General features: G+C 47.0%; 3 non-coding genes across 3 annotated transcripts; all 3 read right to left on the bottom strand.

Annotated features, from left to right (window-relative positions):
- Positions 1 to 6329: 6329 nt before the first annotated feature.
- Positions 6330 to 6443, bottom strand: LOC137320323 (U5 spliceosomal RNA). Its single transcript, XR_010962480.1, has one exon. It is a non-coding gene; the product is annotated as a U5 spliceosomal RNA (small nuclear RNA).
- An 11158-nt stretch (positions 6444 to 17601) lies between these two features.
- On the bottom strand, positions 17602 to 17716 carry LOC137320327 (U5 spliceosomal RNA). Its single transcript, XR_010962484.1, has one exon. It is a non-coding gene; the product is annotated as a U5 spliceosomal RNA (small nuclear RNA).
- Positions 17717 to 23285: 5569 nt separating this feature from the next.
- LOC137320345 (U5 spliceosomal RNA) lies at positions 23286 to 23399 on the bottom strand. The gene has a single exon (XR_010962500.1). It is a non-coding gene; the product is annotated as a U5 spliceosomal RNA (small nuclear RNA).
- Between the last annotated feature and the right edge of the window lie 475 nt (positions 23400 to 23874).

Genomic DNA, 23874 nt, shown 5'->3' with positions numbered 1-23874 from the left:
TGTCAACCAATATCTATTATAAGCCCACCGACTCGCACAGCTACCTTCATTACACTTCCTCCCAACCCGCTTCCTGTAAGGATTATATTCCCATCTCCAAGTTTCTCTGTCTCTGTCACATCTGTTCTGACGATGCCACCTTCCACACCAGTGCTTCCGATACATCTTCCTTTTTCCTCAACTGAGGAATCCCCTCCACTGTAGTTGACAGGGTCCTCGACCGTGTCCGTCCTATTTCCCGCACTTCGGCCCTCACCCCTTCCCCTCCCTCCCAGACCATGATAGGGACCAATTATACTCACCTTCCTCCCCACCAGCCTCCACGTTCAACATATCATCCTCCACCATTTCCGTCATTTCCAGCACGATCCCACCATCAAACACATCTTCCCCTCCCCTCTCCTTTCAGCATTCCAAAGGGATCGCTCCCTGTGCGACACCCTGGTCCACTCTTCCAACACCCGCTCTCCTCCCCATGGCACCTTCCCATGCCAGCGCAGGAGATGCAACACCTGCCTTTCACCTCTTCCATTCTCACCGCCCAGGGCCCCAAACACTCCTTCCAGGTGAAACAGCGATTTACTTGTCCTTCTTTCAATTCAGGAAACTGTATTCGCTGCTCACACTGCAGTCTCACCTGGAGTACTGCGTACAGTTCTGGTGCCCTTATTTAAGGAAGGACATACTTACACTGGAGGCAGTTCAGAGAAGGTTCACTAGGTTGATTCCGGGTATGGAAGGGTTGTCTTATGAGGAAAGATTGTACAGGTTGGGTCTATACTCATTGGAGTTTAGAAGAATGAGAGGAGATCTTGTTGAAACATACAAGATTCTGAGGGGACTCGATAGGGTAGATGCTGAGAGGATGTTACCCCTCATGGGGGAATCTAAAACGAGGGGGCATAGTCTCAGAATAAGGGGTCGCCCATTTAAGACGGAAATGAGGAGGAATTTCTTCTCCCAGAGGGTCATGAATCTTTGGAATTCTTACCCCAAAAAGCTGTGGAGGCTGAGTCATTGAATACATTAAAGGCTGAGTTAGACAAATTTTTGATCAGCAAGGGATATGGGGAAAGGGCGGGAAAGTGGAGTTGAGGTAAAAATCAGATCAGCCATGATCTCATTAAATGGCGGAGCAGGCTCGAGGGGTTGAATGGCCTACTCCTGCTCCAATCTCTTATGGTCTTATGGTCTTATAGTCTCTTCCACATTGAGGAGACCAAACCCAGACTGGGTGATCGCTTTGCTAAACACCTCCGCTCAGTCTGCAAGTGTGACCCTGACCTGCTGGTCGCTTGCCATTTTAATTCCCCGTCCCACTCCCACTCTGACCTCTCTGTCCTCGGCCTCTTACACTGTTCCATTGAAGCTCAACCTAAGCTCGAGGAACAGCACCTCATCTTTCGTTTAGGCACTTTACAACCTTCTGGACTCAACACTGATTTCAATAATTTCAGACCATAACCACTGCTCCCATTTTTTTGGACAGCAAGTGCTGGTCATGGTTCTGATGTTTCCATTTACAGCTCCTCGAGACCCATCTTTGTTTCTTTACTTGTCCCATTACCACCCTCCTTGTCTTGCATCATTATCCCTTTGTCATTTAATCACTCCTGCCCTCCACCTTATCAGAGACCTTCCCTTTTGTTCTTTCCTCCTCTCCCACCCCGCTCCCCCCCACTTTCCCTGGCTCTGTACTTGCTTAAAAACTGTTTAATCTTCAGCTTCTTCCAGTTCTGACGAAGGGTCATTGTCCTGAAACGTTAACTCCCTTTCTTTCTCCACAGATGCACCCTGACTTGTTGAATATTTCCAGCATTTTCTGTTTTTATTTATGTACAATTCTTACTTGGGTACAAGTTTACGTCGTATGCTTATTCTCTGTATGTGCTCCCCGGCACCCTGATCTCTTCTCCAGGTCCCCGACTCGAACAAAACCCTTCATAATTTTGAACACCTCTATTAAATCCCCTCTTAACCTTCTCTGTTCTCTCAACACGACTGAAGTTCCTTATCCCTGGTACTATTCTAGTAAATCAATGCTCCCTCTCCAAGGCCTTGACATCCCTCCGAAACTGTGGTGCCCACAATTGGATACAATAATCCAGCTGAGGCCTAACCAGTTATTTATAAAGGTTTAGCATAACTTCTTTGTCTCTATTTATAAAGCCCAGGATCCCGTATGCTTCTACAACAACTTTATCAACTTTTCCTGCCACCTTCAAAGATTTGTGTATTTGAAGCCACAGATCTCTCTGTTCCTGCACCCGCTTTAAAATTGTACATTTACTTTATATTACCTCTTCCCATTCTTCCTTCCAAAATGCATCACTTCACACTTCTCTGCGTTCAATTTCATATCCCATGTGTCTTCCCATTTCACCAGTCTGTTTATGTCCTCCTGCAGTCTGCAGCTATCCTCCTCACTGTTTACTACATTTCCAACTTTACATGAGGTTTCCGCCCCTGCAACAGCACTGAAATGGCCCTTATCAAAGTCACATATGACATCCCATGTGGCTGTAACTGTAGTAAACTATCCCACCTCATCTTTCTCGAACTGTCTGCAGCCTTTGACACGGTTGACCACACCATCCTCCTCCAACGCCTCTCCTCCATCGGCCATCTGGGTTCAACTGCCCTTGCCTGATTCCATTCCTATCTATCCAGTCATTGCCAGAGAATCACCTGCTATGGCTTCTCCTCACACTCGCACACCGTTACCTCTGGAGTCCCCCAAGGATCTATCCTTGTCCCCCTCCTATTTCTCATCTACATGCTGCCTCGCAGCAACATCATCCGAAAACATGTCTGGTTCCACATGTACGTTGACAACAACCAGCTCTACCACACCACCACCTCGCTCCACCCCCCCCCCCACTGCCTTTGATTTGTCACGTTGCTTGTCCAACATCCAGATGAGCAAAAATTTCCTCCAACTAAATGGAATCATAGAATCATAGAAAATTTACGCATAGAAGGAGGCCATTCAGCCCATCGTGTCCGCACCGGATGAGGAACGAGCCACCCAGCGTAATCCCACTTTCCCACTTTTGGTCCGTAGCCCTGCAGGTCACAGCTCTTCAGGTGCACATCCAGGTATTTTTTAAATGAGTTGAGGGTTTCTGCCTCTACCACCCTCTCAGGCAGTGAGTTCCAAACTCCCACCACCCTCCGGGTGAAAATTTGTTTCCTCATTTCTGCTCTAATCCTTCTACCAATCATTTTAAATCGATGCCCCCTGGTTATTGACCCCTCCCGTAAGGGAAATAGGTCCTTCCTAGCCACTTTATCTAGGCCTCTCATAATTTTGTATACCTCAATCAAATCACCCCTCAGCCTCCTCTGTTCCAAGGAAAACAATCCCAGCCTATCCAATCTGTCATCATAGCTAAAATTCTCCAGTCCTGGCAACATCCTCGTAAATCTCCTCTGCACCCTCTGTCGTGCAATTACATCCTTCCTGTAATGTGGTAACCAGAACTGTGCGCAGTACTCAAGCTGTGGCCTAACTAATGTTTTATACAGTTCCAGCATAACATCCCTGCTTTTATAATCTATGCCTCAGCTAATAAAGGAAAGCATTCCATATGCCTTCTTAACACCTTATCTACCTGTCCCGCTACCTCAGGGATCTGTGGACATGCACTCCAAGGTCCCTCACTTCGTCTACACCTCTCAGTATCCTCCCAATTATTGTGTAATCCCTTGCCTTGTTTGCTCTCCCCAAATGCTTGACCTCACACTTCTCCAGATTGAACTCCATTTGCCACTTTTCTGCCCATCTGACCAGTCCATTGATATCTTCCTGCAGTCTACAGCTTTCCTCCTCACTATCAACCACACGGCCTATCTTTATGTCATCCGCAAATTTCTTAATCATGACCCCTACGTTTAAGTCCAAATTGTTACCATATACCACAAAAAGCAAAGCAACTAGTATTGAGCCTAAATATTAGCAAGACCGAAGCCATTGTCTTCGGTTCCCGCCACAATCTCCGTTCCCTAGCCATCAACTCTGTCCCTCTCCCTGGCCACAGTTTCAGGCTGAATCAGACCGTTCGCAACCTTCATGTTCTATTTGACTCTTAGATGAGCTTCCAACCCCCTATCCGCTCCATCGCCAAGACCGCCTACTTCCACCTACGTAACATCGCCCGTCTCCTCCGCTCCCTCACCGCATTCGCTGCTGAAACCCTCATGCATGCGTTTGTTACCTCTGGACTTGACTATTCCAATGTTCTCCTGGCCGGCCTCCCATATTCCACCCTCCGTAAACTGGAGCTCATTCAAAACTCTGCTGCCTGTATCGTAACTCGCACCAAGTCCCCTTCACCCATCACCCCTGTGCTCGCTGACCTAAAATGGCTCCCAGTCCGGCAAGGCCTCGATTTTAAAATTCTCATTCTTCTTTTCAAATCCTTCCTTGCCCTCGTCCTTCCTTATCTCTGTAACCTCCTCCAATCCTACGACTTTCCAAGACCTTTGCGCTCCTCCATCTCTAGCCGCTTGCACATCCCCAATTTTAATCGCTCCACCATTGGTGACCATGCCTTCAGCTGCCTAGACCTCTCCGCCTCTTCCTCCTCCTTTAATACACTCCTTAAAACCTACCTCTTTGACCAAGCTTTGTCTTAACATCCCCTTATGTGACTCAGTATCAAATTTTGTTTGATAACGCTCCTGTGAAGGGCCTTGGGACAACAACTTACATTTTTATAGCACCTTTAACATAGTAAAACGTCCCTATGGGCTTACAGGAGTGTAAACAGACAAAAATTAACACCAAGTCAATGAAGGAGACATTAGGACAAGTGACCAAAAGCTTATTCAAAGCGATAGGTTCTAAGGAACGCCATAAAGGAGAAGGGAGGTGGAGAGCTTTATGGAGGAAATTCCAGAATTTACGGCCTAGATGGCTGAGGCATGGCCAGCAATGGTGGGCGCAGAAAGTGATGAATGCAAAAAGGCCAGAGTTGGAGCAGAGCAGAGTTCTTGGAGGGTTTTATGGCTGGAGGAAGTTATGGTGATAGGGAGGGGGGCAATGTATGGAGTGATTCAAAGATGAGGATGAGAATTTAATGTCATCTTCAAAATCCACCTCAGCCTCACCACCTTTTACAACTCCTCCAGCCTCACATCTCATCCTGCACAATGACTCCAATTTCTGTGCATCACCCCCCTCCCTCTGCCCCACCAATAGTACATGAGCCCTACTAAAGTCAGTTTTACAGCACAGGAGGCTGCCACCCAGCCCATCTGTGCCAGTTATTTGAAACACGTACTGCCTAATCCTAAAAATGTAAATATTTCACACATTGCACTTCCATAATTTATCCAAAATCCAAGCACTTGCTGCCTGAGTAATACACATGATGTGGAGATGCCGGTGTTGGACTGGGGTGTACAAATGTAAGGAATCTTACAACACCAGGTTATAGTCCAACAGTTTTATTTGAAAATCACAAGCTTTCGGAGGCTTTCTCCTTCGTCAGGTGAGTGTCGGGTTCCTTGAAAATTACTGCATATATAGTCACAGAACAATGCCTTGTGATTCCAGATAATCTTTCCAACTGCCCGTTATCAAGGCCATCAAATGAATTGAATAGTGTTCAGACAGAGAAACATTAGATACCAGACTACTGAATATACAAACGGCCAGAACCAAAGACAGAGAGGGAGAGAGAGAGAGAAACATCCGAAAGGAAGAGAAAGAGAGAGAATGACCAGTTGTATTAAAAACAGATAACTTTTTTTTTCCGCTGGGGGGGTTACGTGTAGCGCGACATGAACCCAAGATCCCCGTTGAGGCCGTCCTCATGGGTGCGGAACTTGGCGATCAATTTCTGCTTGACGATTTTGCGCGTAACCCCACCAGCGGAAAAAAAGTTATCTGTTTTTAATACAACTGGTCATTCTCTCTCTTTCTCTTCCTTTCGGATGTTTCTCTCTCTCCCTCTCTGTCTTTGGTTCTGGCTGTTTGTATATTCAGTAGTCTGGTATCTAATGTTTCTCTGTCTGAACACTATTCAATTCATTTGATGGCCTTGATAACGGGCAGTTAGAAAGATTATCTGTAATCACCGGGCATTGTTCTGTGACTATCTATGCAGCAATTTTCAAGGAACCCGACACTCACCTGACGAAGGAGAAAGCCTCCGAAAGCTTGTGATTTTCAAAAAAAACTGTTGGACTATAACCTGGTGTTGTAAGATTCCTTACATGACTAATATACATAAGGCCACCTCATCACAACAAATACAATTCTACCAAGACACACCTATGCCATATACACAACTAAAGATAAATCTTTCTTTCAGTAACAAATGAGCCCCACAAAAGCAGGGCATCAAAAAATTATTTAAAACTCCAAATGCTCCTCTCCACGGAAATCTTTAGTAAAAGGCGAAAGATTTATACGATCTGAAGAGAAACCAGAGTGATGTAAAGATGTAACCACAGCCAATTGCTCCTAAGCGATGACATACCTCTTTAACATTGTACTGAGATGCTAGACCTACCATCCAGAGAAAACATATTATCACAGAGCAACACAGCAAGTGGAAAAGTAATGACAATCTTCAATCTCCGTGAAAATTACAGTCAAACCTGAAGCTTGCTTTGAAAGTACCATGTCGAACATTATGGGTATGTAAATGAGCTCTGAGCTTTGTGGAGGCTGAGTTGACAGTGACGTGTGCAATTCTCACTTGGGTACAAGTTTAGTTGAGATGTTTATTCTCTCTCTGTGTTTGAACTTTCAGATGAGAAATTTTAATCAGCAGTTTCCGTTAGTGAACAAACCGTATTTTGGTTCATACAAGAAGCCATTGATTTAATGAGAGCAGAGACAGAGCTCAGAGCCGTGTATGGAAAGGAGGCAACTGAGGGATTCACTCCAAAATCTAGTATCCATTTCACTGAGCTCAAATTTTTAAACTTAAATGTATATTTGACATAGAAACTAGACTTGTTGATGTATCTGTGGTGTTAATTTTAACTGTTGATCCATTCAACATCTGTATTCCACTTTCATTTACGGAATATATTTGAAAACGACAAAAAGCAAGAAATGAAGGCGTGTTTATTCTTTTGGGGTGAAATAAAGCAAACCAAAATATTAAAAATACTTCAAACGTACATGTTTACAACATTCACAATTCACTATCTGGGCTTGGGTATAGTGGGCAAAATTGCAAAATTTCCAGATGACACAAATCTTGAAATGTGGTAAACAGCATGAGGATAGTAGCAGACTACAGGAGAGAAAGGGTAGAGAGTGGTTAGACACCCAAGGGGCAATGGGAGTATAGAGCATGGTAGGAGGCTGGAAAATGGTGTGAGGTGTGATGTTTGATCAGGGTTAGAGGCCGGGAGGAGGGCAGCATAGTAACAGGCCGGAGGACAGCTCCGGAGGCTGGTGGGGGATGGGGGTAGTCTCTTTTTTATTTCAAAAAAATACATCTTTCTGCTACAATATGCCCTAGAATCAACAAGGGGTCAGGCCACATTAGATTTAATAATGAGAAATGAGCCAGATTTTGTCAACATCCTTATGGTGCGTGAACATTTATCTAATAGTGATCACAAAAAACGCTCTGCTCCGGCTGATCAACGTGTACGCCCCGGCTCTGAAGAGCGAGTGGCTAGCCGTCTTCCAGCAGCTCCCACTGCTGCTGGCGACGTCCAAGCCGGTCATTCTCGGCGGTGACTTCAACTGCATCATCGGTGTGGCTGGACGATCCGGCAGAGCCAACAACAAACTGGACACAACGTCCAAACTCCTGATGGAAGCGGTGAAAGACGCCAAGCTGTGCGACGTCTTCAGCAACCCTGCAGATGGAGCGGCGCGTCAATACACCTGGTCCAGACCAGATGGGTCCGTCCGTTCCAGGATAGACTTCCTGTTTGTGTCCCGGAAGCTCAAGGTCAGATCCATCAAGGTCACACCGGTGTTCTTCTCTGACCATTGCCTCCTCCTGGCCAACTGTCACCTACAGGACGATCAGAGAGTGGGCAGGGGGACATGGAAGCTGAACGTGAAACTGTTGACCCCGGGAAACATTGAGGAACTGAAGAGGGATTACAAAGGTTGGAGAACCGTAAAGCCCCTCTTTGATTCACCAGTGCACTGGTGGGAAGCCATCAAGGCGATCATCAAGAGTTTCTTCATCCTCAAAGGTGTTCAGAAGGCGAGAGAGAGGCAGAGGGAAACGTCCCGACTCCAGAAAAGCATGCAGAATCTTCTCCTGCTGCAGTCGATGGGGATCGATGTCGGGGAGGAACTCAGAGAGGTGAAGGACCAGCAAGCTTCGCTCTTTACCTCCGAGGCCTCCAAGATCATTTTCCGGTCCAGAGTCCGCTCCGTGGAGCAGGACGAGACTTGCTTGCGTTTCTTCTTCCAAAAGGTGCACAGAGAGAGCTCTGTCATCAACAGCCTGAAGGAAGAGGACGGCTCGGTCACGTCCTCGCAGCCCGACATACTGAGGATCTGCAAATTCTTTTATGCCGGACTCTACGACGCGAAGCCCACAGACAGCGCGGCCTCCCAGTCCTTCTTGTCGTCTATCACGGAGGTTCTAGACGACAGCAAGCGGGAGAGTCTGGATCACCCGCTAACTCTGGACGAACTGACAAAGGCCGTCCGTTCCTTCGAGAAGAGTAAGACTCCCGGAAGCGACGGCTTACCGGTGGAGTTGTACTCGGCTCTCTGGGACTGGATAGGCCCAGAACTGCTGGAAGTGTACGGGGGTATGCTCCTGGCAGGCAGCATGTCAGACGCCATGAGGAAAGGTATCATCACCCTCATCTACAAGCGGAAGGGGGAGAGGGAAGAAATCAAAAATTGGCGACCCATCTCACTACTTAACGTGGACTACAAAATTCTGTCCAAGGTCATTGCCAATCGGGTCAAGTCAGCCCTGGAGGTGGTGATCCACCCCGATCAGACCTGCACCGTACCCGGCAGGAAGATCTCTGATAGCCTGGCGCTACTCAGGGATACGATCGCCTACGTACAGGACAGGGGGGTGAACACCTGCCTGATCAGCCTGGACCAGGAGAAGGCCTTTCACAGAATATCCCACACGTACATGATGGACGTGCTCTCCAAAATGGGGTTTGGGGAGGGAATCCGCAATTGGATCCAACTGCTCTACACAAACATCAGTAGCACCGTTTCAATCAACGGGTGGGAATCAGAAAGATTTCCGATCAAATCTGGAGTCAGTCAGGGCTGTCCTCTCTCCTCCGTCTTGTTTGTGTGTTGCATGGAGCCCTTTGCTGAGTCCATCAGGAGGGCTGCGGACATAAGAGGGGTGACGATCCCAGGCAGCGGAGGCACTCAGGTCAAGGCCTCCCTGTACATGGACGACGTTGCCGTCTTTTGCTCAGATCAGCTGTCGGTCCACAGATTGATGAGCATCTGCGACCAGTTCGAACTGGCCTCGGGGGCCAGGGTAAATCGCACCAAGAACGAGGCCATGTTCTTTGGGAATTGGACCGACCGATCCTTTGTCCCCTTCACCGTCAAGTTGGAATACCTGAAGGTGCTGGGGATCTGGTTCGAGGGGACCGGGTCGTGCACCAAAAACTGGGAAGAGTGTATTGCCAAGGTTAAGCAGAAACTGGGACTGTGGGATCGACGATCCCTCTCGATCGTGGGCAAGAACCTGGTCATCAGGTGCGAGGTGCTCTCGGTGTTGCTGTACGTGGTGCAGGTCTGGCCCATACCTCACTCCTGCGCCGCGACAGTCACCCGAGCCATCTTCCGCTTTATCTGGAGATCAAAAATGGACCATGTCCGCAGGGTCACGATGTACAAATCTCCAGAGAAAGGGGGGAAAGGCGTGCCCAACGTGGCCCTCATCCTGATGGTCACCTTTGTGTGCGGCTGCATCAAGCTGTGCATAGACCCTCGGTACGCAAACACATAGTGTCACTACGTGCTGAGGTTCTACCTGTCCCCGGTGTTGTGAAGGATGGGCCTGGCCACGCTGCCATGGAAAGCTCCGTCCAGTTGGATCGTTCCGCCCCACCTGTCCTTCGTGGAAACGTTTGTGCAGAAAAACACCTTTGACCACAAGGCGATCAGCAAGTGGTCCGCACATAACGTCCTCGAGACCCTGCGGGAAAAGGAGATGGTGGATCCTGTCGGTTGATTCCCCGAGCAGACTGTCAATGTCATTTGGCAGAACGCCTCATCGCCAGAGCTTTCAAACAAGCACCATGACCTAGCTTGGCTGGTGGTGAGAAGGGCCCTTCCCGTCAGATCCTTCATGCACTCCTGGACTCTCAGCGCCACCGCACACTGTCCCCGAGGAGGCTGCAGTGGAGACGAGACCGTCACCCATCTCCTTCTGGAATGTGCCTTTGCAAAGAAGGTCTGGAGAGAGATGCAGTGGTCTCTGTCTGGGTTCGTCCCGAGCAGTTCCGTAACACAGGATTCTGTGTTCTATGGGCTGTTCCCGGGGACGCACACTGAGACGGACATCAACTGCTGCTGGAAGACCATCAACTCGGTGAAAGACGCCCTTTGGTCTGCCCGAAACTTGCTGGTCTTCCAGTGCAAGGAGCTGTCCTCGACCGAGTGTTGCAGACTGGCACATTCCAAGGTCCAGGACTAAGTGCTTCGGGACGCACTGAGGATGGGTGCGTCCGCCGCAAAGGCTCTGTGGGGAAAGGCAACCGTTTAGAGCCTTCCCGCCATTGTACCCGTAATAAATCTGTAATGTATCTGTAATGAATCACCTGTATTGATTGTGATGCAATGAGGCACCCGAGAATGTCATGAACTGTAATTATGTGCAATGTGTTTCATTGAACTGCACTTGATGTCACCTGCAAATTGCATAATCTGTATTGTGTACGTTTGGAATGTGATATGAGAACTGTATTGTATGTACTGCTGCAAATTTTATGAATAAAGTATATTTTTTGAAAAAAAAGTGATCATAATATGATTGAAATAAAAACAGAAAATGCTGGAAATACTCAGGGAGCCAGGCAGCAACTGTGGAGAAAGAAATAGAGTTAACATTTCAGGTCGATGACCCCTCGTCAGAATTGGAAGAAGTTGAAGATTAAACAGTTTTTAAGCAAGTACAGAGCCAGGGAAAGTTGGGGAGGGGGAGGAAGGAGAGGAAAGAACAAAAGGGAAGGTCTCTGATAGGGTGGAGGGCAGGAGTGATTAAATGACAAAGGGATGATGGTGCAAGACAAGGAGGGTGGTAATGGGACAAGTAAAGAAACAAAAGATGGGTCTCGAGGAGCTGTAAATGGAAACATCAGAACCATTACCAGCACCTGCTGTCCAAAAAAAGTGGGAGCAGGGTCGCTTCAATGATCACGAAGGTCGGGCCCCAGGACGAGCAAGTAAAATCAGCTATAACCAGTTGGAGCTTTGCTGATGTAGAACTGGATCCTAAGGCTGGCCGGAGACCGGTCTAACACCTTTTTCCAGTGGGGTAAAAAGTATTTTTTTGCAGCAGACATGGCGGCCAGAGCTTCCCGAGCACCTGGGCACGGGGTGTGCAACACCGTCAGGCTGACCGCAAGGACGGGTGAAGGAACCTCGCCGTGGCAATGAAACACCTTCGTGATGAAAGTACTTCTCGAAGCCTGCGGATTCACGGCCATGGACACCTCCTGCCCGCAGGACTTCCCAAGGACAGATACTTCGACGTGACCTTCAGGGATGTCGCAGGATGCCTAAAGATACTCCAGGCCTTCAAGGAGAAGGGGAAGGAAGCGCCATTGTCACTTCTCACTGCGGAGCCGCTCTTCACGCTCCCACAGGGGATGGAACGGATGCTGACAGCTCACACGTTCAACCCGCATGTGCCAGTAATTGATGTGCTGATGCTCCTCAAGAGATAAGCGGAAGGAGCAAATCGGAGCATCGACATCGCGGACATGTTCAGGATCTCGACGAGCAAGAGGAGCATCAAGGTGACGCTGAGGGTGGATGACAAGGGAAAAATCATTCATTTCCCATCGAGTTTCGTGATTGGGATGAGTCATGGATACGCGGTGTAACAGGGGCAGCCCAGAGTGCGTCGATCCTGCGGCAAACCTGGGCATGAGGCGGCCTCCTGCAAGGCGATGATCTGCAGGAACTGCAGGGAGGAGGGCCATCAGACACTGGACTGTCAGGAGGCCAAGTGCTGCAACCTGTTTGGAGAGGCTGCTCATTTGTACAAGCCCTGCCCAAACCAGACACAGCTATGCACAGGCAGCGAGAGGCGAGGTGATAAAAGAGAAGAGAGCAGCAGTTGTGGCTGCCCCAAAGGAGGCCAGATCCCTCCCCACTGCCGTATACCCCAGTGAAGGAGCCAACGACAAGGAAGAGGACAAAGAGCAGGAAGTGAGCGTTGAGGAAACCGACCAAATCCCGACACTCAGCCCCGAGACTCTCCCTGAGCACCAGAGCCGATGGAAAGTGAGCCAGCGGCAGAAGAAGGTTGGACGGCACAGCAAAAGAAAAAGAAGTCCCGAAAATCAGAGGAACTGACGGCCAAAGGTGGAACCAGCAGCAACAGGTGCTTAGAGCCACCAACAGATGACAGTGGCTGCTACTCAGCTGACGAAAAAGGAAAAGGGGAGAGTCCCACCTACCCTCAAAGGAATAGGCAAAACACAACTGAAACCAGTGACACAGACAGCAGGCTCCAGCTCCAGGAATTTGGCAGCTCCAGGGCATCAGGAGCAGAAATGAGCCCAGCACACCCCAACTCCAGGACGCCGGGTTAAGCGACATGGAGAGCGAAGTCCCCCAACTCCGGGCAACAGGGCGAAGCGACATGGAGAACAATGTCCCCCATCTCTGGGCAACCGGGAGCAGCACAACAGTCGCGGAGAACGAACCACCGGCAAAGGCCGAGGAACCGAACCTGGTCATGGATCTCACAGACGCACCACCCCACGAGGCCCCGTCGACAACCCCCGAGTGCGGACACTCCTCCAACGGAGGACAGGCCTCATTCCTCAGCCCTTGGACTGTCCAGAAGTTCGTGCACACCACACAAATGCAGAATCAGGACCAATGGATGGAAATGGAGAGTAATGTAGAACCCGGACTAATGTAATTATAGGACCTTAATGTTTGTCCTTTTAGTATTTTTAAAATGGCTTTAAAATTTGCATCCATAAACATGCATTGTGTTAAATCGACTACGCAATGCGCTGCGACCCTGAACTACCTGTCCAGGGTCAAGAGGGACCTGCTGTTCTTGCAGGAATGTGGAATCCCGCACCTCAGCAACTATCGGCAGTGGTCATGCATGTGGACCCCAAGCGTGGATCCGATCGGGCAGTTCCCCAACCAGACAGTCGATGCCATTTGGCAGAACGTCTCGTCGCCAGAACTGACCAACAGGCAACAGTAGCTTGGGTGGTGGTGAGAAGGGCCTTCCCAGTGTGGTCTTTCCAAAACAAACGGAATCACAGCGCCACCGCGAGCCTCCCTCGAGGCTGCGGCAGGGTCGAGAGCGTCATCCACGTCTTCATGGATTGCCCCTTCGCGCAGAAGGTGTGGAGTGAGATGCATTGGTATCTGTCCCGGTTCATCCCAAACAGCTTGGGAACACACGACGCTGCGTTCTACGGGTTGTTCCCCGAAACACATACAGAGACAGATATCAACTGCTGCTGGAAGACCATCAACTCCGTGAAGGAGACCCTTTGGTCCACCCGAAACCTGTTGGTCTTCCAGCTGAAGGAGTTGCCCAAGAACAAGTGTTGCCGATTGGCACACTCCAAGGTCCAGGAGTACACGCTGCGGGACGCACTGAAGCATGGTGAGGCCTACACAAAGGCTGTATGGGGAAAGGCCACCGTGTAAGGCCACCCCACCTTGTATTGTACAGAATGTATTATAAGATATGTACTCTGTTTTGAATTGTAATGATGGGATCGGAGGTTGTATGATCCATATTGTATTATTTTGAATTGTAATTGCGCATTTACATTGAACTGTGTGTATCCTTAAATTTCATGAAATAAGGTATATTTTGAAATTTAAAAAAGAATTTAACGTGATACAAAACCCCAGTTTATACCCTTAAGGGTCAAGAGCTCTACTTGCAAAAAAAAACAGGCATGGACGATAAAAGAGGTAAGGGACAACATAAAACTAAAAGAAAAAGCATACAAAAATGAAGAAAAATAGCACAGATCCTGTTGACTGGGAGAGATACAAAGAACATCAAAGGGCGACAAAACAGACAGTAATAGCTACAAAAAGGGAGAATGAAAAGAAACTTGCAAGGGATATCAAAATCAACACAAAGAATTTTTACAATTATATTAGGAAAAAGAGGGTGGTCAAGAGCAATGTGGGCCCCTTAAAAATTGATAATGGTGATATTGTAAATGAAAATAAGGAAATGATGGACATGTTAAATAATTATTTTGCGTCAGTATTTACAATAGAGGAAGAGGATAGCATGCCGCATACCCCAAGGAAACTAATTTTAAAACAGGGATGGGGACTCACCATAATTAACGTAAGCAAATTGACAGGAATGAAGAAAATAATGACACTAAAGAGTGACAAATCCCAAGGACCAGGTGCTTTCCATCCCAGGATTGTAAAGGAAGTAGGTGAGAACATTGCAGATGCCCGAACTATAATCTTCCAAAGTCCTCTTGATTCAGGTACTGTTCCTTTAGATTGGAAAATTGCATGTTACTCCTCTATTGAAGAAAGGTGAGAGAGGGAAACCAAGGAATTATGGACCAGTTAGCCGAACATCTGTTGTCGGGAAATTACTAGAGTCTATAATTAAGGATAGAGTGACATAACAACTTGAAAAATTTCAGCTGATCAGACAGAGCCAGCATGGATTTGTGAAGGGTGGGTCATGCCTGACGAACCTGATTGAATTTTTTGAAGAGGTAACTAAAGTAGTGGACAGGGGAATGTCTATGGATGTTGTTTATGTGGACTTCCAGAAGGCATTCGATAAAGTCCCTCATAAGAGACTGATAGCTAAAGTTGATGCTCGTTGAATTGAGGATAAATTGTTGATCCGATTAGGAAATTGGTTGAGGGGCAGGAAACAGAGAGTTGGGAAAAATGGCAGGTACTGAAATTGGCAGGATGTGACTCGTGGTGTCCCACTGGGATCTGTGTTGGGATCTCAACTATGCACTGTATTTATTAATGACTTCGATGATGGGGTAGAGTGCCACATTCACAAGTTTTCCGATGACACAAAGTTAGGCGGCATTGTAATCAGTGTAGATGGAAGCATAAAATTACAAAGAGATATTAATAGATTAATTGAATGGGCAAAACTATGGCAAATGGATTTCAATGTAGGCAAGTGTGAGGTCATCCACTTTGGGCCGAAAAGATAGATCAGAGCACTTTCTAAATGATGAACAGCTCGACACAGTGGAGGTCAAAAGAGACTTCAGGGTCCATGTACACAGATCATTAAAATGCCATGGACAGGTACAGAAAATAATCGAAAAGGCTAATGCAATGCTGGCCTTTACATCTAAAGGACTAGAATACAAGGGGGTAGAAGTTATGCTACAGCTGTACAAAGCCCTGGTTAGACCACCTGGAGTACTGTGTTCAGTTCTGGGCACGCTCCTTAGGAAGGATATATTGGCCTTGGACGGAGTGCAGCGTAGATTTACCAGAATGATACCTGGACTCCAAGGATTTAATTACGAGGAGACATTACACAAACTAGGGTTGTATTCCCTGGAATTTAGAAGATTAAGGGTTGATTTGAGCAAAATTTCCAAGATATTAAGGGGAACTGATAGGGTCGATAGAGAGAAAATATTTGCGCTGGTTGGGGAGTCTTAGACTAGGGGAATGAGCCTAAAAATTAGAGCCAGGACTTGCAGGAGTGAAGTTAGGAAACACTTCTACACACAAAGGGTGGTAGAAGTTTGGAACTCTCTTCCGCAAGTGGCAGTCGATGTAGCTCAATGGTTAATTTTAAATCTGAGATTGATAGATTTTTGTTAACCAAAGGAATTAAGGGATATGGAGTTAGGTCACAGATCAGCCATGAACTCATTGAGTGGCTGAACAGGCTCGAGGGGCTAAATGGCCTACTCCTGTTCCTTTGTTCCGAATTAGGATAGTGATATAATTTTAACCTAATTTAACTGCAATTTTTTATGAGGAAAGAGATATAGGAGTAAATTTTAACCCCCAAGAACGGGTGGGTTGGGGGCGGGTGGGAGTTTAAAATAACAGTTTTTTGGAGCACGACCACATCCTGGTTCCAACTCGCCCACTTCCGGGTTTAATCCAGGCAGGCTTGTATGTGTGCAGCCAGCAGACACCAGGAAGTCCCGCCCCCACTTAAAGCCAGCAGACCGATACTTAAAAGGGCATTTTACCTCATTGAGATACTTGAGGTACTTAATAGATTATGTATTACAACATAAAAATGAATTTAACCTTACCTGTTCGGGTTTGTCATCACTTCTGAATCACGTGAGGTGAAAGCAGGAGAGAAGGGCCGGATCCATGAGGTGAGTGCCTTTATTGCACTGCTTGTGGGCCCGGAGGAGCAGGAATGCTTCATCCAGGCCCAACAAGCTCACCTGGAACCCCGTGATCAAACGAGCCCCCCTCCCCCCGATACTGGTCAACCCTCACGCCCCACCCCCACACAATTGTAGACCCCCACCTAACTCAGACTCTTCACCCAACCTCCAGCGACCTCAGGTCTCCAAGTCCCAGCCCCCCAATCTCCTCCCCGGCCCCCTGATCTCCTACTTGACCCCCCAAATGCTCTTCCCGGCCCCCGGGATTTTTCACGGCCCCCCCGCATGATCTGTGTTCCAACCTTCTGATCTTCATCCTGGCTCCCCAATCTTCTTCCCGGCCCCCGACCTTCTTCCCGGCCCCCGACCTTCCTCCTTGGCCCCACCGATATTCTTCCTGGCCCCCAACCTTCTTACCTGGCCCCACCAACCTTCCTCCCGGCCCCTCAACATTCTATAAAACGTCACTATGTGCTTCGCAGGAGCGTAAACAGACAATAATAGACACCAAGTCAAAGAAGGAGACATTCGGACAAGTGACCAAAAGCTTGGTCAAAGAGGTAAGTTTAAAGGAGCGCCTTAAAAGAGGAGAGAGTTGAAGAGGTTTATGGAGAGAATTCCAGAGCGCAAAAGGCCAGAGTTGGAGCAACGCAGAGATCACGGAGGATTGTATATTTGGAGGAAGTTATGGTGATAGGGAGGGGACGAGACCATGGAACACGAGGATGAGAATTTAATGTCATCTTCAAACTCCACCTCAGCATCACCACACTCTACTTTCATAACTCCTCCAGCCTCACATCTAATCCTGCACTGTGACTCCAATCTCTCTGCATCACCCCTCTCCCTCTGCCCCACCATTGGCACATGAGCCCTACTAAAGTCAGTTTTACAGCACAGAGGCCACCACCCAGCCCATGTACGCCAGTTATTTGAAACACGGAACACCTAATCCCCAAAATTTAAATATTTAACAGGTTACCTTTTCAGAGAGTATCCAATACCCAAGCACTTGGCAGCCTAACTAATGAACCTAAAGACACATCTACAACTAAAGATAAATCTTTCTTTCAGCAATAAATCAGCCCCACAAAAGCAGGGCATCAAAAAATTATTTAAAAACTCCAAATGCTCCTCTCCACGGAAATCTTTAGTAAAAGGCGAAAGATTTATACGATCTGAAGAGAAAGCAGAGAAATCTAAAGACTCAACCTCAGCTCATGGCTCCTAAGCGATGACATACCTCTTTAACATTGTACTGAGATGCTCGCACTAAGATCCAGAGAAAACATATTACCACAGATCAACACAGCAAGTGGAAAAGTAATGACAATCTTCAATCTCCGTGAAAGCTACGGTCAAACCTGAAGTTTATTTTGCTTTTTTGCAAAGTACTATGTAGAACATTATGGGTATGTAAATGAGCTCTGATCTTTGTGGAGGCTGGGTTTCCAGTGACGTGTTCAATTCTTACTTGGGTAGAAGTTTACTTCATATGTTTATACTGTCTCTGTGTTTGAACTTTCATATGAGAAATTTTAATCAGCAATTTCTGCTAGTGAACAAACTGTATTTTGGTTCATACAGGAAGCCATTGATTTAATGAGAGCAGAGACAGAGCTCAGAGCCGTGTATTGAAAGGAGGCAACTGAGGGATTCACTCCAAAATCTAGTATCCATTTCATTGTGCTCAGATGTTTATACTGAAATTTATATTTGGCCATAGAAACTAGACTTGTTGATGTATCTGTGGTGTTAATTTTAACTGTTGATCCATTCAATATCTGTATTCCACTTTCATTTACGGAATTTATTTGGAAATAACCAAAAGCAAGAAATTAAGGCGCGTTTATTCTTTTGGGGTGAAATAAAGCAAACCAAAATATAAAAAATACTTCAAACGTACATGATTACAACATTCACAATTCACTATCTGGGCTTGGGTATAGGGGGCAAAATTTCAAAATTTCCAGATGACACAAATCTTGGAAATGTGGTAAACAACATGAGGATAGTAGCAGACTTCAGGAGAGAAAGGGTAGAGAGTGGTTAGACACCCAAGGGGCAATGGGAGTATAGAGCATGGTAGGAGGCTGGGAAATGGTGTGAGGTGTGATGTTTGATCAGGGTTAGAGGTCGGGAGAAGGGGAGCATAGTAACAGGCCGGAGGAGAGCTCTAGGAGCTGGTGGGGGAGGGGGGGTAGTGTCTTTTTTATTTCAAAAAAATACATTGAAATCAATGTTGAGTCCAGCAGGTTGTAAAGAGCCTAATCGAAAGATGAGGTGCTGTTCGTTGAGCTTCATTGGAATAGTGTAAGAGGCCGATGACAGAGAGGTCAGAGTGGCAGTAGCACTGGGAATTAAAATGGCAAGCAACCGGCAGGTCAGGGTCAGTTCCTAATATAACTAACAAAGTTCTTCGTATTGGTTTTGATATCCCTTGCGAGTTTCTTTTCTTACTCTCTTTTTGTAGCCCTTACTATCTGTTTTGTGACCCTTTGTTGATCTTTGTATCTTTCCCATTTGCCAGCAACTGTGCCATTTTTTGCCTTTTTGTTTGCCCTTTCCTTATGTCTTAGACACAGCAAAAGAAAAAGAAGTCCCGGAAATCAGGGGAACTGACGGCCAAAGGTGGAACCAGCGGCAACAGGTGCTTCGAGCCACCAACGGACGACAGTGGCTACTCCTCAGCTGACGAGAATAGAAAAGGGAGAGTCCCACCTACCCTCAAAGGAACAGGCAAAACACAACTGAAACCAGTGACACAGACAGCAGGCTCCAGCTCCAGGAATTTGGCAGCTCCAGGGCATCAGGAGCAGCAATGAGCCCAGCACACCCCAACTCCAGGACGCCGGGAGAAGCGACATGGAGAGCGAAGTCCCCCAACTCCGGGCAACAGGGTGAAGTGACATGGAGAACAATGTCCCCCATCTCTGGGCAACCGGGAGCAGCACAACAGTCGCGGAGAACGAACCACCGGCAAAGGTCGAGGAACCGAACCTGGTCATGGATCTCACAGACGCACCACCCCACGAGACTCCGTCGACAACCCCCGAGTGCGGACACTCCTCCAATGGAGGACAGGCCTCATTCCTCAGCCCGAGGACTGTCCAGAAGTTCGTGCACACCACACAAATGCGGAATCAGGACCAATGGATGGAAATGGAGAGTAATGTAGAACCCGGACTAATGTAATTATAGGACCTTAATGTTTGTCCTTTTAGTATTTTTAAAATGGCTTTAAAATTTGCATCCATAAACATGCATTGTGTTAAATCGACTACGCAATGCGCTGCGACCCTGAACTACCTGTCCAGGGTCAAGAGGGACCTGCTGTTCTTGCAGGAATGTGGAATCCCGCACCTCAGCAACTATCGGCAGTGGTCATGCATGTGGACCCCAAGCGTGGATCCGATCGGGCAGTTCCCCAACCAGACAGTCGATGCCATTTGGCAGAACGTCTCGTCGCCAGAACTGACCAACAGGCAACAGTAGCTTGGGTGGTGGTGAGAAGGGCCCTCCCAGTGTGGTCTTTCCAAAACAAACGGAATCACAGCGCCACCGCGAGCCGCCCTCGAGGCTGCGGCAGGGTCGAGAGCGTCATCCACGTCTTCATGGATTGCCCCTTCGCGCAGAAGGTGTGGAGTGAGATGCATTGGTATCTGTCCCGGTTCATCCCAAACAGCTTGGTAACACACGACGCTGCGTTCTACGGGTTGTTCCCCGAAACACATACAGAGACAGATATCAACTGCTGCTGGAAGACCATCAACTCCGTGAAGGAGACCCTTTGGTCCACCCGAAACCTGTTGGTCTTCCAGCTGAAGGAGCTGCCCAAGAACAAGTGTTGCCGATTGGCACACTCCAAGGTCCAGGAGTACATGCTGCGGGATGCACTGAAGCATGGTGAGGCCTACACAAAGGCTGTATGGGGAAAGGCCACCGTGTAAGGCCACCCCACCTTGTATTGTACAGAATGTATTATAAGATATGTACTCTGTTTTGAATTGTAATGATGGGATCGGAGGTTGTATGATCCATATTGTATTATTTTGAATTGTAATTGCGCATTTACATTGAACGGTGTGTATCCTTAAATTTCATGAAATAAGGTATATTTTGAAATTTAAAAAAGAATTTAATGTGATGCAAAACCCCAGTTTATACCCTTAAGGGTCAAGAGCTCTACTTGCAAAAAAAAACAGGCATGGACGATAAAAGAGGTAAGGGACAACATAAAACTAAAAGAAAAAGCATACAAAAATGAAAAAAATAGCACAGATCCTGGTGACTGGGAGAGATACAAAGAACATCGAAGGGTGACAAAACAGACAGTAAGAGCTACAAAAAGGGAGAATGAAAAGAAACTTGCAAGGGATATCAAAATCAACACAAAGAATTTTTACAATTATATTAGGAAAAAGAGGGTGGTCAAGAGCAATGTGGGCCCCTTAAAAACTGATAATGGTGATATTGTAAATGAAAATAAGGAAATGATGGACATGTTAAATAATTATTTTGCGTCAGTATTTACAATAGAGGAAGAGGATAGCATGCCGCATACCCCAAGGAAACTAATTTTAAAACAGGGATGGGGACTCACCATAATTAACGTAAGCAAATTAACAGTAATGAAGAAAAGAATGACACTAAAAAGTGACAAATCCCAAGGACCAGGTGCTTTCCATCCCAGGATTGTAAAGGAAGTAGGTGAGAACATTGCAGATGCCCGAACTATAATCTTCCAAAGTCCTCTTGATTCAGGTACTGTTCCTTTAGATTGGAAAATTGCATGTCACTCCTCTATTTAAGAAAGGTGAGAGAGGGAAACCAAGGAATTATGGACCAGTTAGCCTAACATCTGTTGTCGGGAAATTACTAGAGTGTATAATTAAGGATAGAGTGACATAACAACTTCAAAAATTTCAGCTGATCAGACAGAGCCAGCATGGATTTGTGAAGGGTGGGTCGTGCCTGACGAACCTGATTCAATTTTTTGAAGAGGTGACTAAAGTAGTGGACAGGGGAATGTCTATGGATGTTGTTTATGTGGACTTCCAGAAGGCATTCGATAAAGTCCCTCATAAGAGACTGTTAGCTGAAGTTGAAGCTCGTTGAATTGAGGACAAATTGTTGATCCGATTAGGAAATTTGTTGAGGGGCAGGAAACAGAGAGTAGGGAAAATTGGCAGGTACTCAAATTGGCAGGATGTGACTGGTGTTGTCCCACAGTGATCTGTGTTGGGACCTCAACTATGCACTGTATTTATCAATGACTTAGATGACGGGATAGAGCCAGCACTTAAAGCCAGCCACTTAAAGCCAGCAGACCGATACTTAAAAGGGCATTTTACCTCATTGAGATACTTGAGGTACTTAATAGATCATGTATTACAACATTAAAATGAATTTAACCTTACCTGTTCGGGTTTCACATCACTTCTGAATCACGTGACCAGAAAGCAGGAGAGAAGGGCTGGATCCATGAGGTGAGTGCCTTTATTGCACTGTTTGTGGGCCCGGAGGAGCAGGAATGCTTCATCCAAGCCCAACAAGCTCACCCGGAACCCCGTGATCAAACGAGCCCCCCTCTCCCCGATACTGGACAACCCCCACGCCCCACCCCCGCACCATTGTGGACCCCCACCTAACTCAGACTCTTCACCCAACCTCCAGCGGCCTCAGGTCTCCAAGTCCCAGCCCCCCAATCTCCTCCCCGGCCCCCTGATCTCCTACCTGACCCCCCAAATGTTCTTCCCGGGCCCGGGATTTTTCCCGGCCCCCCGTATGATCTCTTTTCCAACCTTCTGATCTTCATCCTGGCTCCCCAATCTTCTTCCCGGCCCCCGACCTTCTTCCCGGCCCCCGACCTTCCTCCTTGGCCCCATCGATATTCTTCCTGGCCCCCAACCTTCTTCACTGGCCCCACCGACCTTCCTCCTGGCCCCCCAACTTTCTTCCACGGCCCCCCGATTTTCCTCCCGTCCCTCCGATCTTCATTCACAATGAGTGAAATACAGGCACTTTTAAAACAAATCATATCTTAAAAAACAATGAATTCAACCACAACAACAACTTACATTTATATAGTGCCTTTAACTTAGGAAAACGTCTCTATGTGCTTCGCAGGAGCGTAAACAGACAATAATAGACACCAAGTCAAAGAAGGAGACAATTGGACAAGTGACCAAAAGCTTGGTCAAAGAGGTAAGTTTAAAGGAGCGCCTTAAAAGAGGAGAGAGTTGAAGTGGTTTATGGAGAGAATTCCAGAGCGCAAAAGGCCAGAGTTGGAGCAACGCAGAGTTCCCGGAGGATTGAAAATTTGGAGGAAGTTATGGTGATAGGGAGGGGGCGAGACCATGGAATACGAGGATGAGAATTTAATGTCATCTTCAAACTCCACCTCAGCATCACCACACTCGACTTTTATAACTCCTCCAGCCTCACATCTCATCCTGCACTATGACTCCAACCTTTGTGTATCACCCTTCTCCCTCTGCCCCACCATTCGTGCATGAGCCCTACTAAAATCAGTTTTACAGCACAGGAGGCCGCCACCAGGCCCATCTACGCCAATTATTTGAGACACGCACAACTTAGTCCCAAAAATGTAAATATATAACATATTGAACTTCCAGAATTTATCCAAAACCCAAGCACTTGCCAGCCTGAGTAATGAACCTTTGGCCACCTCATCACAATAACAATCAGGGCACACCTACTACATATTCACAACTAAAGATAAATCTTTCTTTTAGCAATAACTCAGCCCTACAAAAGCAAGGCATCAAAAAATTATTTAAAACTCCAAACACTCCTCTCCACGGAAATCTTTAGTAAAAGGCGAAAGATTTATACGATCTGAAGAGAAAACAGAGTAATGTAAGGACTCAACCTCAGATCATTGCTCCTAAGCGATGACATACCTCTTTAACATTGTACTAAGACGCTAGAACTAAGATCCAGAGAAAACATATTACCACAGATCAACACAGCAAGTGGAAAAGTAATGACAATCTTCAATCTCGGTGAAAACCACGGTCAAACCTGAAGTTTATTTTGCCTTTTTGCAAAGTACTATGTAGAACATTATGGGTATGTAAATGAGCTCTGAGCTTTGTGGAGGCTGGGTTTACAGTGACGTGTACAATAAAAGGTGTCGCTGTGGGAACCCGTATGGGTCCTAGTTATGCCTGCCTTTTTGTGGGATATGTGGAACATTCCTTGTTCCAGTCCTGCTCAGGTCCCCTCCCTCACCTCTTTTTCCGATACATTGATGACTGTATCGGAGCAGCTACATGCTTTTACCCCGAACTGGAAAATGTCATCACCCATGCTTCCAATTTCCACCCTTCC

Source organism: Heptranchias perlo, chromosome 3, assembly GCF_035084215.1.
Source record: "Heptranchias perlo isolate sHepPer1 chromosome 3, sHepPer1.hap1, whole genome shotgun sequence".
Taxonomy (NCBI): Eukaryota; Metazoa; Chordata; class Chondrichthyes; order Hexanchiformes; family Hexanchidae; genus Heptranchias; species Heptranchias perlo.
Note: the sequence above shows the minus strand (reverse complement) of the source record. Positions and strands in the feature narration are given on the sequence as shown.